The sequence below is a fragment of the Dicentrarchus labrax genome, unplaced genomic scaffold, assembly GCF_905237075.1.
Source record: "Dicentrarchus labrax unplaced genomic scaffold, dlabrax2021, whole genome shotgun sequence".
Lineage (NCBI taxonomy): Eukaryota > Metazoa > Chordata > Actinopteri > Moronidae > Dicentrarchus > Dicentrarchus labrax.
The window spans coordinates 18,578,359-18,595,835 of record NW_026136710.1 but is presented as its reverse complement, the minus strand read 5'-3'; positions in this window follow the sequence as shown (position 1 = coordinate 18,595,835).

The following is a 17,477-nucleotide window of genomic DNA, read 5'->3' as shown; positions in this document are numbered from 1 at the left end:
TCCAGAATGGAAATATATGAGGTGCAGTAAGAAAGTCATTAACAAAGCTTGTCTCAACTGGGTTCACACACTTTCTCTCTGACGAACCAGTCTGACACTTATGTCGCCTTGGTTCACGAACAAGGCGGCTCCATTTACTGACTTACAACAACTTTGCCTTAATTGCCCCTGCCAGTTGAAAGGCAATTTGCATAACACCATGGAGCAAATTATTAACCTCTAAGGAGGTCATGCAATAATGTCATCTGATATAAATGAAAACATTCTGTTAAATGTCTGTTTTGAAGTTTTTTCAATAAATTCCATTTGGTTGTATTTTACACAGGAACAGAGCTGAAGAGTTACTAATAGAAGAAAAAAGGTTTTTGTAAAACTGAGGGTAAACTTACAGCACACTCATTTTTAATGTTTTGTTTTTTGTATTTAAATGTTTAAGCGTTTGTACCAGGAAGCATGTATAATCGGAATTAGAGGCAACAAAAGCCCACAGAATATCTCTGCTGTGAAAAAATGATTTAAATATCTAATTTTATAAAACTGCTATAGGCTGTTATTCAGATTATGTAATATGCTGGACGGAAGATAACAATCTCCAGAATATCAAAATTATCCTTTTGTTCGTTCATCTCAGACACACTTGGGTGCTGCACTGAGAAACAGGAAGGACATGCAAGCTTGCTCTTATCAACACTGAGAAAGGCAGCGCTTATTGGGAGATAAGATTTTTCAAGAAACTGTGAGTGTGATGATGTAATTTTCCATTCTTTCCCCACTGTGTGCAAAAAGTAGTCCATGATAAAATGAAGTTTTAATAATACTTTATTAGAGGAGATGAGACCAAATGTATAACCACCAGAAACTAGGAAAACATATTTTTGAGTGTTAATATGTGATACCTCTCTGCAGGTGAAGCAGTATTATGTTCATTTTATAATCAAATAAATATATCTATTTATCTATTTACTGTGAAAAACATATAATGCTTGGTGTGATAAGTCTATGATGGCTGCTCACTCACAGCATTAATTTGATCGAGACATATTATTACAAGAGCAATTAGTGCATTCCTGTGATCCTGTAATATAAATTCTTTGCATTATATATATATATATAATATAGTATAAACATCAATAAGACCAACAAAGTCAGTGTAAAACTTCATGTCAAAGCCTAGCAGCAGCTTAAACGCTGCCAAGGAGCATCTCGCTCAGTTAGACGCCGCAGTCTAAACAGCATCACTGCTGAAGAGCCAAGCTGCCGGCGGCACAAATATTCCTAAGTGGCCTGGTAAAAACGTCAGCCATATATCCAGAGATACAGCGGTGGGAGCTGCTCAACTAAAACATTTAATTAGAAGGCAGGCCACTCGCTTTCTGATGTGTTCAGATCCAAAGGCAATTATTTGAATACCATCAGCATTCATGTCTTCATCTTAACCTGCTCAGAGCAAGGGGATCAGAAATGACACAGTGTTTACTTATTGCAAGCAATCATATTCAGAGCATCACCACTGATGACAGATGACTTAAAAAAGAACACAAGAAACTAGACTGCATAAGTAAATTATGTTGTTGAATATTTATATAAAGAATATTACCTGAGAAGAGCAATTCTTGGATTATCAGTGTGAGCAGTTCGAGTTTGACATTAAACACTCTCTGATCCTTGCACAATGTGCACAATATCATGTCTAATACATAATGACATGATTCAAATAGCCTTTTATTGTGGTATGAGCAATGTCTAGTATGAATTAAGGAGAAATAATTTCACATTTGATTCCTGTATGCTTTTAGACTACTAAACTAACAGAACCAGCTCCAAAAAAGGTCTCTGACTGAAAGCTAGCAAAACAAATAAGAATAAGTAAATAAAAGAGTTTTGCTCAGATTTAATGCTTTTTTTTTTATTGTGCACAATAATTTACTTTGTAGAATCATATTTCTACCTCAGGATCAGTGAAATGAAAGATATAATGATCACCACTGTGACAATTTTCCAGAGTTGTTGTAGATCTGTTATTCCAACTGTTTCCTGGATTACATTTAATTGTACCCGACATAACATAACATTCCCCTACAACGTAGACCCTTGCAGTTTTTTGGGTTGTTTGTCCCATAGAGTTTTTTCTGCACAGCCATGTAGAGACGCACAAATCCTATTTTTCTCACCTCTTTCTAGTGCTTAAACCTGAGGTATTGGCTGATACTGATATTGGCTTTGTGCTAGCCATTATGAGTGCTCCATTTTAGTTTACATCATCAAATGAAGCCCCAAGCCCTTTTTCTTTTCCCCGCTTACACACATGGGAGCCAATCACTAATCAGCATGCTCTTTATTAACCCAATCAGCTGATCTTGTAGCTCACTGCCTTAAGCATTGCCTATATCTCACCAACATCCTCCTCACCGCGTACAGCATCCATCCAGAATCACTGTGATAATGAGTGAGCTGAGGTTTATATTGCTCTCTGATTATGAGGTTAGCTCTGAGTGGAGTCAATGCCCATATCTAACCCAATTTTCTACGAACATAACCAACAACTTACCTTAAAAATGTGAAGCATTTGTATGATGAAGCTTTTTAGAAGTGGGATATGATAAATGATTCAGACCACAATGGATCTTTCTGTACAGAGTTTTATTTCACCATAGAGATGGAGGAGTGCAATTTGACCCTGATGCAACCTCCGTTGTCGCACTTTCAATACTATTCATGGGTCTTTGCCAAAGAAAATGACAGCGTTACATACCTAAGACATAAAAGGAGCACTTTTATAGTCACAGGGAACTTAATGAAAAGTGTAAAGATACATTTTCAAAAAGTTTTTCTGTTTCTTTCAAAATCTCTAAAACAGACAAAGGTTGTGTAAATGTTCCCAGTAGGTTTTATGATACGCACTGACTATTGCCGACACCAGAAATCAAGAAAAAGAAAAGAAAAAAAGAAAAGAACCCCCCCCCCCAGGGCCTGTTAAAAAGAAAAGGAACAATTAAATAAATCTCTGCAAATTGCATCACACTTTCTGCCATAAGCTGCTGAGGAAAACCTCAAAATCCTTAAGGGACTAAGTTACGGTCCATCAGCTTGGCTATAACATCGCTGCCATTTCAGTTGTCGCAAAAATATTATGGTCTCTTTGAGACAAATCACCACATGTACTGTATGTGCATTTGCATCAATTTGCTGGCAAGCATAAAAACAAAACATAAACCATTACAGCAGGTCTTTGAATAAATTAATGCATTCCATGAAATTGCCATGTATCTGATCTGCTCCACTGCTGGGATTGCATCCTCTCAGAAATAACATTCAATTCATTTACTTCCAAGTATGCCTCAAACAGAAATTTACAGAAATATGTTTATCCAGATAAACAACAGACATTATACCGGGCTTTTTCTCGGCATACATGTGTGCATGTATGATGAAGAACCTTATTGAATAAATTCTCAAATTTGTAAAGCGGATTGAAAAGTGGAATTACATTTTGAGGAAAAGGATCAGGAGTACCAGCTGAATAAAATGTATAGCAGCTCTGGTCCATTGTGAACACATAACAGTCGAGTCTGCAGTGAACGCTTTAAACTGAGTCCCACCTCACTGTAAGGCATTTCCGCACAAGCAAGTGTGAAGATAGGTCACAGGGTCAGTTCGGTCTGTGTAGTGTATGTCATATTAGTCATTCACTGCTTACACCCATCTGCTGGCTCATGTCCTATTCAACAGCTGCAAAGCAGGGACCCAACACAATTATATCAGGGGAGGATTCTCCTTTCAGCCAATGTCAAGGGAGGCAAAAAATCAATGCCTGCTTATCTTGTCTGCTGTCACGCGACTGGAAACAGCAGTTAGGTGCTTTTCCACACAGACACTGATGCATGGGCTGGCTGGGAGTTTTATGCTGCTGGGTGTCTGGTCAACGAATTCACTTACCCCTGCAGTATGTGAGGCCATTAATGGTTTATGCTCATGAGCCAGAGGCAACGCTGTCATTCCTGCTCGTACTCAGAATCAGAAAAAGAGGAGGCAACGCTGTCGGGCAAACATGAATGAATCACATTGAGGGCGGGGAGAAACAGCAATCCAGGTTGGGGTGACGTGGGCACAGTGTTGGAAGTATGCCTACGGGGGGCTCACAACTTTACAATTAACTGCCATTTCACTGGTGTGCCATCCACCAGCCACTTGCACAGAAAACAAGGATATTTAGAATAATGAACATCATCTATGCAAGCTGTCTTTCCTCTGGTTATAATCAGAAACCCACTCGTGCTTCCTCCCACACAGAGTGTGATGTCAGCGCTGTATCGAGTCACACAGTGTTTCAGACCAGAAAAACCGGTACCATCAGTGGCATGTGGAAAACATCTGTTTAACCTCTTGGCAGCAGATCTCATATTTATGCAATTGTTTATAGCCTTGCACTTTTGTGCGTTTGACGTATAAAGTAGTAGTTATTTTGGTTGCTGCTCCAAGATCTTAAGAGGAGATGTTTTCAAAGCAGACAAAGATGAAGAGTATTTTCCCAAAGTATGTTCAAAGTGACATCTGCAGTTGCAGCCAATTAAAATTCATACAAAAGTGGTAAAAAAATCATTCTGGATAACGGAAGGCTTCATGACAGTGCAGAAATACTCAGGTTTCACCCAGATGTTTCTTTGTGAACTGTTAAGACATATCATTAAATATTGAAAAGATTATTGTTTGAATTGTAGATAAATGCACATATCCCTTTAGGACCAGAGACACACAGTATCTTACAGTTACATTATTCTACATTACTTGCATTTTATCAGTCTCTTTCAACAACAACACTGACTCTAAAGAGTTTAAGGCTTATTAGAAAAACTCTCTCTGCTCATTTACTCTCAAAATTGTAACATCTATATATGACAGCAACGTATTTATAGCCCCTGTCAAAGCAATGCTTTATATGCGTTTACATGCCTTTTTCGAGCATTTACTTTAGTCTTAGGCATTCAGATGAAAACCTGCTTTAGTGAGCTGTTGATGTGGAGTGAAGTGTGTTTGATAAGATTCTGCAGGGGTCCTGCTCAGCACCACCACAAACGGACTCCACTGAGCGACAATCACATGGAGCCAGCAGGAATTCAACTCCCTCCCCTGAGGTGGAACTTCACCATGACTCAGGCAATCAATGCTGGCTTAAGTGCATTGTGGATGTCCAGTGGCATTGATAGGATCGAGCAGGGAGGGCTTGACATAGCTGCTATGACTATACTCATGTGAACTGACCTATGAAAGGGGAAAGTTCATGCAGAACCATCAATTATTTCGGGGTGGGTGATAGAATCTTCTTTATAACATTTTATACCATGATATTGTACATTTTACAAAAATTCAATCAAAAAATGACTTTGAGATAAAATATCCACATTAGAATGTCTGTTTCTTGGCTAATGCAGTGAATTCAATTCCTCAGAATTAAAAGTGCTTTATGACCTTAAATATCATCATAAATAATTCAATTTAATGGTTTCCCCTGTCCAATCTGGACACAAAAAGTTCTTCTTTTTCGAGTTTCAATTTCACTGTAAGTAATGGGGCAAAATCCACGGCCCTCATTCGGTTGAAAAATAATTTCAAAGTTCAGCTGAATATAATATGAGGCTTCAATAGTCTTTGTTGGACAAATCAAAAGTGGATCCTCCAAAGTTACAGTCTTTTTTGAACATATTTCCCTCCTTTTGTTACTGTCCCTCCACTGCAGGAAAGATTGTCTGGGGAAACACAAAGAAGACATTTTGTATTGAAAAAACATTGGAAGATACTCATTTGATTTGCCTAATTCAGGCTTTTGCTTCAGAAAGGAATCTCTTTTCAGCCAGTGTGGATAAGAGGAATAATTACATCAACCAATAACACCCGATGTACATATGAGCTGTTCTAAGACAGAATGTGGACCTATGCTTTAAAGTTTGGGAATGATTATGGCTATGGAAAATAACCTGCAGTTAAGTTCTAACTAACCAAAATATTTGCATTACATTTACTGCACAACATGCCCTTAACTCACTTTTTAAAATACATTGTATTTGTTATTATTTCCTCTGTTGTATCTGGATGCTGATAAACCACAGCTTAGCCCCCAGTTGTGAATGTGCAATATATAATAATGTCAGATTGGAATAAGAGTTAAATGACCATGAAAAACATTACATTCTATTAGGAGAGGGACATGAAGCAAATGTAGCTGCACACTATTTGACTGCATGTCACAAACTAAGTAAAAATGGTATTTATTCTATATGCGACTTTTTGCTTTGGCAACATAAAAATTACATTTTAAATAATTAAAATAAATAATTTTTCTTTTTAAGTTATTATTATTATTTTTTTAATAATACAATGTTTTAACCATACATGGTCTTCTTCAGGTAAGGGTTAAGAAGTGAACATAACTAGACAATTCATTATGACATTTCACATCATTATCTCCTAATTAGCCTCAAGGAGCCATTAGATATTAGACATTTTCTTTATAAATGTCAGGTTTATTCTTGGCCTTACATTTTTATTTGCATAATGTTCTGCTATTGTCACACCTCTTATAGTACATATATTTTTAAGGGTTATGTGACCCAACAAAGTCGTAACCCTTATAAGTCTTGTTATATTCAGTTTTATGATGTTGGGCTTTGTTCAGGTTAATCTACAGGTAAACTCACTAGTTGACCATGTTAGTTTCTAACATAGACTTGTTTTCAATAAGATTTTAAATAGATGTGGCCACTTTTGTATTCCCGTAGACAGATGTTCTCTTAGTGTCTTTATTCGACTGGAGACCTGAATGTAGTGGTCTTACAACTGATCCAAGGGTGTCCTGTTTACTTAAACTCTTATAGATAACGCATAAATCTCTGTCTCTGGGATTATCTCAGTTTAAGAACATTATAACACGTTGATATTTTATGTCAACATTATAACAAGATAGCACAGGGTCCATTCTGATTTGTTGATTTATTCACGGAAATACAACAACCACGATAAAGTATAATATTTTGTAATCACACTTCAGAGATGATGACCAGGGATATTGGCGATATATGTGTTTGACAGTAATATATAATCAGGAGATAATGATATGACATCTAATCACAAATTGACAATAATGCAGGTATATTTTCACTTTACCTGAAGACCATCAATTATCATCTGCAAAATGTCAAAATAAAATAAAAGATAATAGAAAAGTAAACTAATAGTTAATTAGCTATACCTAAGTACTTGTTATTATAAACTACTGAAACATAGTGCAGGTTTCTCTACTTACCTCTAATTGCAACTTTGTCACAGGACATTGACTTGACTAACATGGCGCTCTACATTGTTCACCACCCTGACCAACACGCCCTTACTTTCCGCCTCATAAAGGGAGCTCAACTTCCTGTATTGGCAGTGAATGTTGGTATTAGACTTAATTAAACACAATTCCTAGGGAAACAAGGCTACATGAAACAATATATTTCAGGGGTTCCCAAATGTTTTCTTTTCATGGACCTCTATAATAGATGCACATTAGACCACAGATTCCCCGATTTGAGAGGATTTTATCTTAAGTAAACCCTCTCTGAGTATTTTTTTTTATTTTTACTGATCAAACTAGGATCACTATAAATTACAATCAATAAAAACAGCAAACCCAGTTCCAGTCCACTCTAGGACCCCTGTTGGTCCCTGGACCCCAGTTTGAAAACCACTAGTTAACGCTCTACTGGTTGACGAAATATGATCTCATCACATTAATGTCATAATATCAACCAACTCCATGATTTACTCATTTTCATAGTAGAGCCTGACTGATACAGAATTTTTTAGGGTGATTACAAAATCAATATTTGAGAGTATTAAAAATTTGATAACAAAATATCTGCTTTTTTTTTTTAACATAGACACCAAAATGCACAAACATAGTTTTATAAGGCTCACTTGTTTGACTATTAAAGAAATACGATCCAAGATATATGTACAGGTTATTTACCAAAAAATAAAGTCAGATCTCTCTGGGGGACAAAGTTGGACATACTGTTTCACTTCAAATATAGTTTTTGCATTTCTGTACTGCAGTTTCTTTATATCAGCTAATACGTTGGCTGATAAAAGGTAAACATGCGATGCAAAGCCGACTAAAGGCATATACACAGTAGCCCAGAGTGCCCCCTTCTGGTGGGCACTGGTAGCAAAAATTAAAAAATAAAAAATAAAATCAATTTTGTAAAATAGATTATTAAAAATGTGCCTGTGGGTTCCCTCCCCGATTTTCTGCCTTGGGGCTTTACTGACTTACCAATTTACTTAATTATTCATTTACTCCCCAAATCATATACTTAAAGGTGTAAAATTAAGGAGGCACAAATGGACGATAATATTCATAGTTGTGTTTTCATTAGTGTATAATCACGTGAAAATTAGAATTGTTGTGTTTTCATTACTTCAGAATGAGACGTTTTTATCTAAAGATGGAGCCATGTTAAACTGCTAGTTTTCGCAGCCACTGTAGTTTATCCTTTGCATTTAGAAGGCTGAGCTGTATTCAGTTGGTTTCAATTCTGCAACTTCACCACTAGATCCTACACACAGGTCCTTTAATTATTTGTTTACACACTCACTTACTGTCATTCAGGTTAATAAGGTGGTGCAAAATGTTCAAAATGAGTCTCTACAAAGATTTCAGATCAGCTGAGGTGAGATGGATGGTCGGGCAAGCAGGAAGGGAGAGAGATTCCAACGTCACAGAGAGAGAGACAGGTCATATATTTGTACCTGTAAAGTGGATTTTCATGTAGAGTCTGCAGAAATAGTAGAACAAGAAAAAAAAGGAAAAAGAAAACTGTTTCTCCATCCCTGAGTGCTTCTTCAAAGGTCACTATTCACAACATAATAACGAGTGTGTTAATGGACATCTCAATGGGGTGGGTGTTGCTGTATTGTGTTTGTAAGACACAAAAGGACATGAGTGAAAAGTGTCAGAAGATGAGCCACTGCAGTATAACTTCGCCAAGAATAGGGGCCAAGTTGGCCAAGGCAACCAATGACTCTTTCAGAGTCACTTTTTCTCACCTAGAGCCACTTGGCTAGTAGAAATAACAGAAACAATTATAAGTACAGCTTGAAGTGCTCTAAAAAAGGTTTCCACACAATGCTTCCTGGCCTCCTTGCAAAAAATAAAAAAAGTATGAACAAAATAATCTTCCATTTACACACCTTTCTATTTCTAGTTGTTATGCTACAGATGCTATGTTTAGGCGTAGTGACATCCTTTGGGGGTCTCTACAGTATCTTCTTTTTCAACAACACCAACAACAATTAAGTCAACGTTGCCTTTAATAGAAACACTGTCAGAAACAGCATAGCATACAAATGTGTGTCAATTTTTGTGTTTCTTTTTTGTTTATTAATACTCGATGGCAGTGGAGCACGTGCAGATTAAAGACTAACTGTAACCTGGGGAAAGTGGAAATGGAGGTGACAAAAAAATAAAAATAAAAGCAACAACAATAATGGCTCTACTGGAAAGACAAAAACAACTACAAAGGCAGCCAAGGGGACATGAAGGCTTAGAAATGTTTGATCAACAATAAAATTCATCAAAAAATTGATTTAGTCAGAGTTGACCCCAGAACAGGTTAAAGAGATGCACACAAAGAATAGACACCAAACAGATATCAGTGATCATCACATCAACAATCAAATTGCATTTGGCTGCACTGAGGTTTTGCAGCAGTAAAATAGAATTAAAGCACCACCACTTTATTCAAACACCCTCAGTGAGGGTATTTTCATCTGCCTGCACTTTATGGGAGTACATGATTGATTGTTGACTTGTCAGAACACTTTTTCTTAATGGGTATCCATGGAAACATCTTATGCAGAGCCCATTGGTACTGCGGTATACTGCAGCAGGAGACCAGGTTGGGTTTAGAACGCAGAATGTTGCTGGTGATTGTAGAAAGTTTTGGATAACATGGAAACGAGCAGGTAGCCTATAGGCTATTCATTTTTCTTTAAATTACTTTTTCTTGGGGGGGGGGTTATTTGATAGGACAGGTTAAAATGTACAGAAAAGAGGGACAGAGAGAGAGAGGGGATGACATGCGTGCAGGGCCAAAGGTCAAACTCGAACCGAGGCATCTGCGGCAAAGACTCAGCCTTGGTATGTGAGCTCTACCAATAGGAAATCAAAATAATAATTGCGCGTGCTGGACAAAATTCCTCTGAGGGCTGCACATCATTTGATTTCCTCATTTAAATGGCTACCATTGTTAAATACTAGACCCTATTAAGAAAAGGGCCACAGAGGAGGAGAGTGGGATTGTATCATCATTTTGAGCCATGTAAAAGTTAGACCTATCCTGGTGTTCTGCTCAGCTCTAACAAAGCTGTGGCGCTGACACGCAGTAGGGGGCTGAGGTGTGGTGCTGGCATGGGGGAACAGTGTGGTTCCTGCCTGCAGACACCCTGTGGACCTGATTGTTGATTGCAGACAGAGGTTATAAACATAAATGTTTACCCTGTCTTAGGTCAAAACCACCCATGTCATACAGAATGTGAGCAGTATAAGTTGAATGTGTATTTTGATTGCTGTCAATGTATATCTTCTTAGAGGTAGGGTCATTCTGGATTATTGAGTCTCATTCCCAGGTCGTCAAATACAGACACTTGGGTTGGTGGCTTGAATGTAGCGGATTGTTGAGTGTCATTCCCAGCACGAACGCCACTTATTGTGTTGTGTAGCACGCTCTGAGCCACTTTGTTTCCCATTTTACAATAACCCAAAGAGTATTTTGTGAAAATGAGACTCAATAATCGACTCACCTTTAACTGAATGTCATGTGAAAAAATTAACATTCTTCAGATAAAAGCTGTGTTTCATCCGCACACCTTGTTTTCATAGTTTCTCCAGAATTTAAAGCATACAGTGGACAGAAGAAAGTGCAGACAATTGGCCTCAATACAGTAGCTACACTGAGGAGGGAAAGTGTCATTGTGTGGACTGAGGACAATGGCACTGCTTAAATTAATCTCTGCTGCTGCTGCAGCTGCTTCTCCCTTCTGTGTAGCACTGTACATGTTCATGACTCTGCAACCTAGCAACCAAATCTGCAGCTTATGCCTTTACATCACGAGTGGGACACCCACTTAGAGGCAGACTAAACTGAGCAAAATGGGAAACGGCCCTTAGTCAGACTGCCTCTGCATGCATGCACTGTGATGGAGAGCTGTCAGTGTGAATACTATTACTCACATATCCTGTCATTAACATTTCAAACTTTGATATTTTTAATTGCTCATTGACGTGCTCGCTGCATCATTTATTAATACAGGTTGTAGGCTTTTTGTTTTTGATACACAGAACAATAAATAGCTTACTATTTGACTGTCATACAAACAGCAAAAGCGACCATTCTGTTTTACTGTGTTTGTTATATAGCTAAACTACACTAAACTTAGCGTTTGCTACAGGAGAGCCATACAAATGAACATTGATGACTGTCTGCTAGACTGATGAGAAATGGCTTCTTTTCTCTTTGTCTTTCCCTGTGTTTCTCTCTGTCCTGGCTGTCTCAAATACACACAGACCATACATGCGCACACACACAAGGAAGATTCTATTAAGATTAACCTGTATGAAATGGTACAAATTGAAAAACTGAAACTTCATCTTCAGCTCCCAATAAAGTACATTAAGCAAGAGGTTCTCCTTTTATCAGTTTGCTGAAAAGGAAGTCCTTGATTCTTTATCCTCAACAGATTAGAAAGAAAGAAAAATCACCTCAGCAATCTCAGAATACTTGCCAACCAGCTATGAATGTAGATGTCATTGGTGATTTTTTTTTTTTAAAGAATGAAAAGGGTATACTTGACTTGGTCTATTTAATAGGTATAGGGCATACACTAACAGGTCAGTTTCAAAAACTATAATACCTGGCCAAAAGATTAGAAAAGTTTATAGTTCTGTATCACAAAAATATTAATTAGTAGTTGTTAGTGTTTTGATGCTGATATAAAGTTCCTTGGAATTTCACAATTTCTCAAACCATTTCACTTGAAACCTTTTTATTCTTCTCTACTCATGCTAGTATTATAGTTTCTACTGTTGCTAGTAAAGTGCCAATCACTTTTATTAAAGCTGCAGTAGGTAACTTTTTACAAAAATATCTTTTTGTCATATTTGCTAAAACTGTCACTATATCCTGACAGTAGTAGATGAAAGAGATTAAAAAAAACAACCAATCAGAGCCAAGAAATGTGATTATTGATTGCTGAGTCTCATTCCCAGGTCATCAAATATACATACTTTGGGACCCTGGGAATGAGACTCAACAATCAACTGTCTTCAAGCCTCCAACCCAAAGTGTCTTGAGCAAGGGGAACCTGATTATTTCACAGATTACCTGTTTTATGTACTACTGTGAGGAAACAGTAGAAAATTACAGCATAAATGACTAAAAGTTATTTTTAATAAAAGTTGCCTACTGCAGCTTTAATGAAGATTAATAATAATAAACTTAAACTTAAAAGTTTACTATGGTTTGGCTCAACATATACTCAATAATGGGTAACTTAATTAAGTCAAACACAAAGACAGAATGCTGTTAACGTTTAAAGACGCTTAAATGTGCTCACTATGAAAGAGTAAGTATGAAATTGACACTCACGTATATAAAACTGCAAAGGTCTTTGATCTGACAAGGTCCTCCATCTCTGAGTCCAGGATCTTAACTCTTCATTTACTCAACGGCGCCATCAAGCTTTCTGTTGGCCTTCACATTTCCTTTCCACTGCCTCTCAGCCTATGATTTTTTTCCATTTTCAAGTCAGCCGGTTTAATTGCATACTTTCTGACTGCCAGAGGTGCTTCTTTACACAAAGTCTGGAGTTCAAGTATCAATGTCAGCAAGCTACACGTATTTTTCACATCTCATATTTATCACACTCCCTCCTGTACTGAAGCAAAACATTACCACTGATTGTAAATCAGCACACATTAATAGTATCTATACACCCATATGAAAATATTAGAGCAGTCACACTGCCTGACTGAGTGAGTGGTGTGTCTCACGTGAATCTCAGCTGTAGCGATGCTTCTCTAGAGAGTCAAGGCCTTGCTTTTTGCCATTTATTCTGCGCCACATGTGGTTCCCAGCAGAAATAGACATTGAAAAGGGTCTGTTCATAGTCATGTCTTTCATTACAGCTTCAATGTCTATATAGTATATTGTATGTCACAGACATGGAAATAAATATAAATATATTTTTTTAAACTCAACACCTCGTGTTTTTGTTTCAGATTAAAAGCTTTCTTGTGTTTCTGTGGACAGAATCCATTCATATTTTACCAAGGCATTTTTGGAAAGTAGTCATCAAAAACTCAGTATAGAAAGATAGAGCTGGCAGCAACTCTGCAGCAGCCAGGCAGACTACATACTCTTGGTCTAAATGCCAGACGCAGCTGTTCACTGCTGTAGATGCTATGCGTTCAGGCAGCCTATGTGAAGCGTAGGAGCTGCCTGCGTCAAACTGCTAGTAGTTCCTCAAAGAATGCTGATTGGTCCAAACACAGCCCATAGCTCAAAATCTGGTAAGATGGATTCTCACGTGATCTTGTGATTTTAATCGTCTCGCGAATTCAGCTATCCAGCAAAGTTAAGACTACACCGCAGGATGTTTAGAAGCTTACACTGTTGATTGCCTCTAGAAGAATTACCGTTCATCTGTTGCTATCTAACCTGTGTGTTTTGAGAGTGATCTCATGTACATTTTTGCACTATTTGCTTTGCCCCTCTTCTACATAAAGATGGCCTTGATAGATGCCGATTTTGTCTTGGTATTGATCACCTTAGATGGGGACTGATGATGCATACATGAATTGCAATTGCATTCTGCCAGAGTGCAGCTACCTTAACCTCATTGTGAGGCACAGTCACGTGAGCTCCTCAACTGCATTCAGCTTGAGGTGGATGTTTTATCAGCCAAACTGCCGATTCATTACTCTTATCTGCAGTGGGGCCAGTGCTGTGAATTCTTCCTTATGTAGATGACTGATTGTTATGAGGACATCTCTTAAAACTTTACTGTTAGATCTAAGGGAATCAGTTACCTTAGATGGTTTGCAGACCAGTGTAATGTCCAATAAAATAACCAAATAGCCCTGGCATTCTTGGACCTGGACTTGGCACCTGAAATAGAAGTCCCAGACCAGTGAATGGTTCCTCAGCCATCAACGTTCTTCATGTCCTTGTTGTTGAGGCCAGATCCCAGGTTAATCAGCACCAGGTTTGTCCTCCACATCCCATAAGATCCCAGAGCTCCAGGAGTGCCATGACTCCTGGTTTAAGGTTTCTGGCTTCATTGCTGGTAGGAAGCCATGGCATGGCCCACATGCAATGTAAACACATCCCTATGTAATAGTATTTCTGTACTAACATTTTCAGACGATAAATCTGCCTGTCAGACTGATTAGTCAAGCTCTGCTCTAAAGGAGGCCTATTTTTATGTACCATAGCCCCCTTATGCAGTTCAGTTTGTCTTCCAGTGAAGGGCATGCCAGTTCAGAGTGCTTCCACCTGGGATTTTACTAGCCCCCTGTACTGTATATCCAATATAATGGCAGCTGCACTGGCCCTGCTGCAGGCAAGAGTAATGTGAATTCTTCCTTATGTAGATGACTGATTGTTATGTTCCCTGTCAAAGGCAATCGGGACACAGAGCATCAGTGTCCTTTGGTACTCAGCTTTGTGTGACTTTAGCAGAGAATGTTCTGTATTTCTTTTAATTCATAGCTGATGACAGTCCCCTCCTCTAGCTTGCAGGACCTTGTTGACTCCACGAGGCATGTTTATGATTGACTCATCAGTGGTTCTGCTGGACTTTCAGTCACTTTTGCCTCTTGAGATATGTTTGACTGATCTACGGCCACAGACTTGAAGGTGTTACGGTTAAGTGTCTCATTTCCCTGCAGTCATGGAACCATTAGGATATACCATCTGTTTGTGCTGATACCATGATTACAAAAGAAATGTTACTTGGGTTGTCAGGTCTTTTATAAATGGGCAAATACAGTAGTGACTTTCAAATTTGTTGAGATATTGTGCATGTGACAGGATATTCAGGATATAGCAAAGCACCGCTCCTGATAGTCCGTAAATTCAAAGTACCGCAGTGACATTTGTATACATTTGCTTTGAGAAATTACATTACACGCTAATTTGAAATCATGCACTGAAATTATTTTATGGCTGTCAGTGTTGTGTATTGATAAAACTTCACTGTACAGGATGCGTGGTGGCTTATTATGATAATGTGACCTTATCTGCTTGACTGACCTCTGTTTGTAATATTGAATAATTTATATGCATGTTCACAATTCATGTCAAATTTAACATGCCCCATTTAGTCTAGTTAAAGAAAAAGATCAGGCCTGAAGCCTCACGTCATGTTTGTGATTTCCAAAAAATGACATCACCACCGTCTTCAAGATTACACAACCACAATTTTTCACATAAATCCTTGTTGGTACCATTCCAGCCAATTCCAATTAACTGCAAGTATACTGCATGTCTGCCTCAGTTATAATATAGCAGCATGAGGTTCACAAACATTTAAAAAATGCTTTCATTTAGTATCTGACTGGGAGAAAGGGAAATTCTCAGAAGCATTTTACATTTTAGAATTATGAATGAATGAGTGACTCATTCAGACATTTAGATAATAAATATTCGTCTGTATATTTTTCATCTGCTCTCTTTTTATTTTGTACAACCTCATCAACATATCCTCTATCATAATTCAATTATATTATTAAACTCCATCTGTATTTTGTTACCATCACCTGAATTTTATCTGCATTATCTTATTTAATGCATGCTGTTCCAACCCAAGGAACAATTAATGAAAATGAATGAATGACAGAATAAGTTACAGAAGTAGAAAAAATGTTTTACAATATAGCAAACACATACTTGGTCACTGCACAGAAACCTTAGTCATTACTTTCTGTAAAGAATATGAGTCAATGGAACTGTCATTAATTCCTGTCTGTAAATCCATAAAATAGTGAGACAACATCCAGCTATCACTTATGTGCTTTGTATTTTCTCCTTGCAGGACTCCAATAATCTTTGATATGAGCTGCTATTGATTTTTTGCTGCAGTTTGAGTCGGTCTTAACAACTGATGTCATGGTTCATGACATTTTCAGCAGTCAATTAGTAGAGCTTTTAAAAAGGTGCAAGCAATGGCAGTTCAAGGTCATGCAGTAAAATTAGGGATCTGTCCTTCTATATAATTACAGTATTTTATGGTATGTGAAGAAATTATTTTAAATATCCTCGAGGACTAATTCAAATAACTTATTTACTTACAAGTATACTTATAGAGTAGTTTGTGAGGTATGTGCATTATTAGTTTTTATTGTTTAATGTAACTGGAGAGTTTTGGTCACTACCTTGGGAGACTGAAGAGATTAATGTCATGAAATAGTGACACAGAAACTTGTAGATAGCGGTGTTCTTAGTCATATAGCTGTGGATCCCAAATAATTTCAGCTATCTAATAAGGGTTTGATTTCAGACTTTGGAACCAGACAAATGTAATTATTAGCCTAGTAGGATAGAAAACCAGCAGGATTCTGCATCTCAAGGGCTGTAATTGAAAACCACTGATACGCAGATCAAATGTAGCAGTACGCCACTCAGAGCTAGTCAGGAAATATGTCCAGGTACTTCACAAGTCTTTTACAGAGCTGGTGGCTTGTTTTCATTTATTCAAGGCTGGATATTACATTCAAAGAAAACATTTTAACAAATTTACAATCTCTTCCCTGTTTCCTTGACGAGATTATAAATCTTCAAATGAAATATCTAATCAAGCCTTAATGAATGAAAACCAGTCATGTTTGAAAAACAAATACAGCAAAAATGCCCTGTATGATAGGAAAAACATAATAAAGTGCATAGGTTGCCCTTCCATTGGACAAAACATGGTAAAGTGCCCTCTAGGGTGACTAAGCTGTTTGACCATAAATGCATCGCAACTTTCTGTACACTGGTGCCCTTTTTTTCATCCCTCTCCCTCAAACAGCCTGAGCCCACCACTAGACCTCTCTGTTTTTTTATGACAACTGTCCAAAATTACTGGGACTTTGTTTGACATGTCATGTTTACTTAATTTGAGCAGTGCTAAAACACTGAATATTCTAACTGAAAGATAATTAATCAATAATACATTTGATCATTCATTTATCCTATCATAAGTCATCCAAACATTTGCTGGTTTCAGCTTCTTAAATGTAAAGATTTGTTGTTTTTTTGTCAGTTGCAAATTTCAAATTGCATGTTGCATATCTTTGGGTTTTGGGACTGTTGAAATAAGGAATTTAAAGACATTTTGTATACTCAATAATTAATGGAGTAATCTGAAAAATAGCAGCAGATTATACAATAATGAGTATA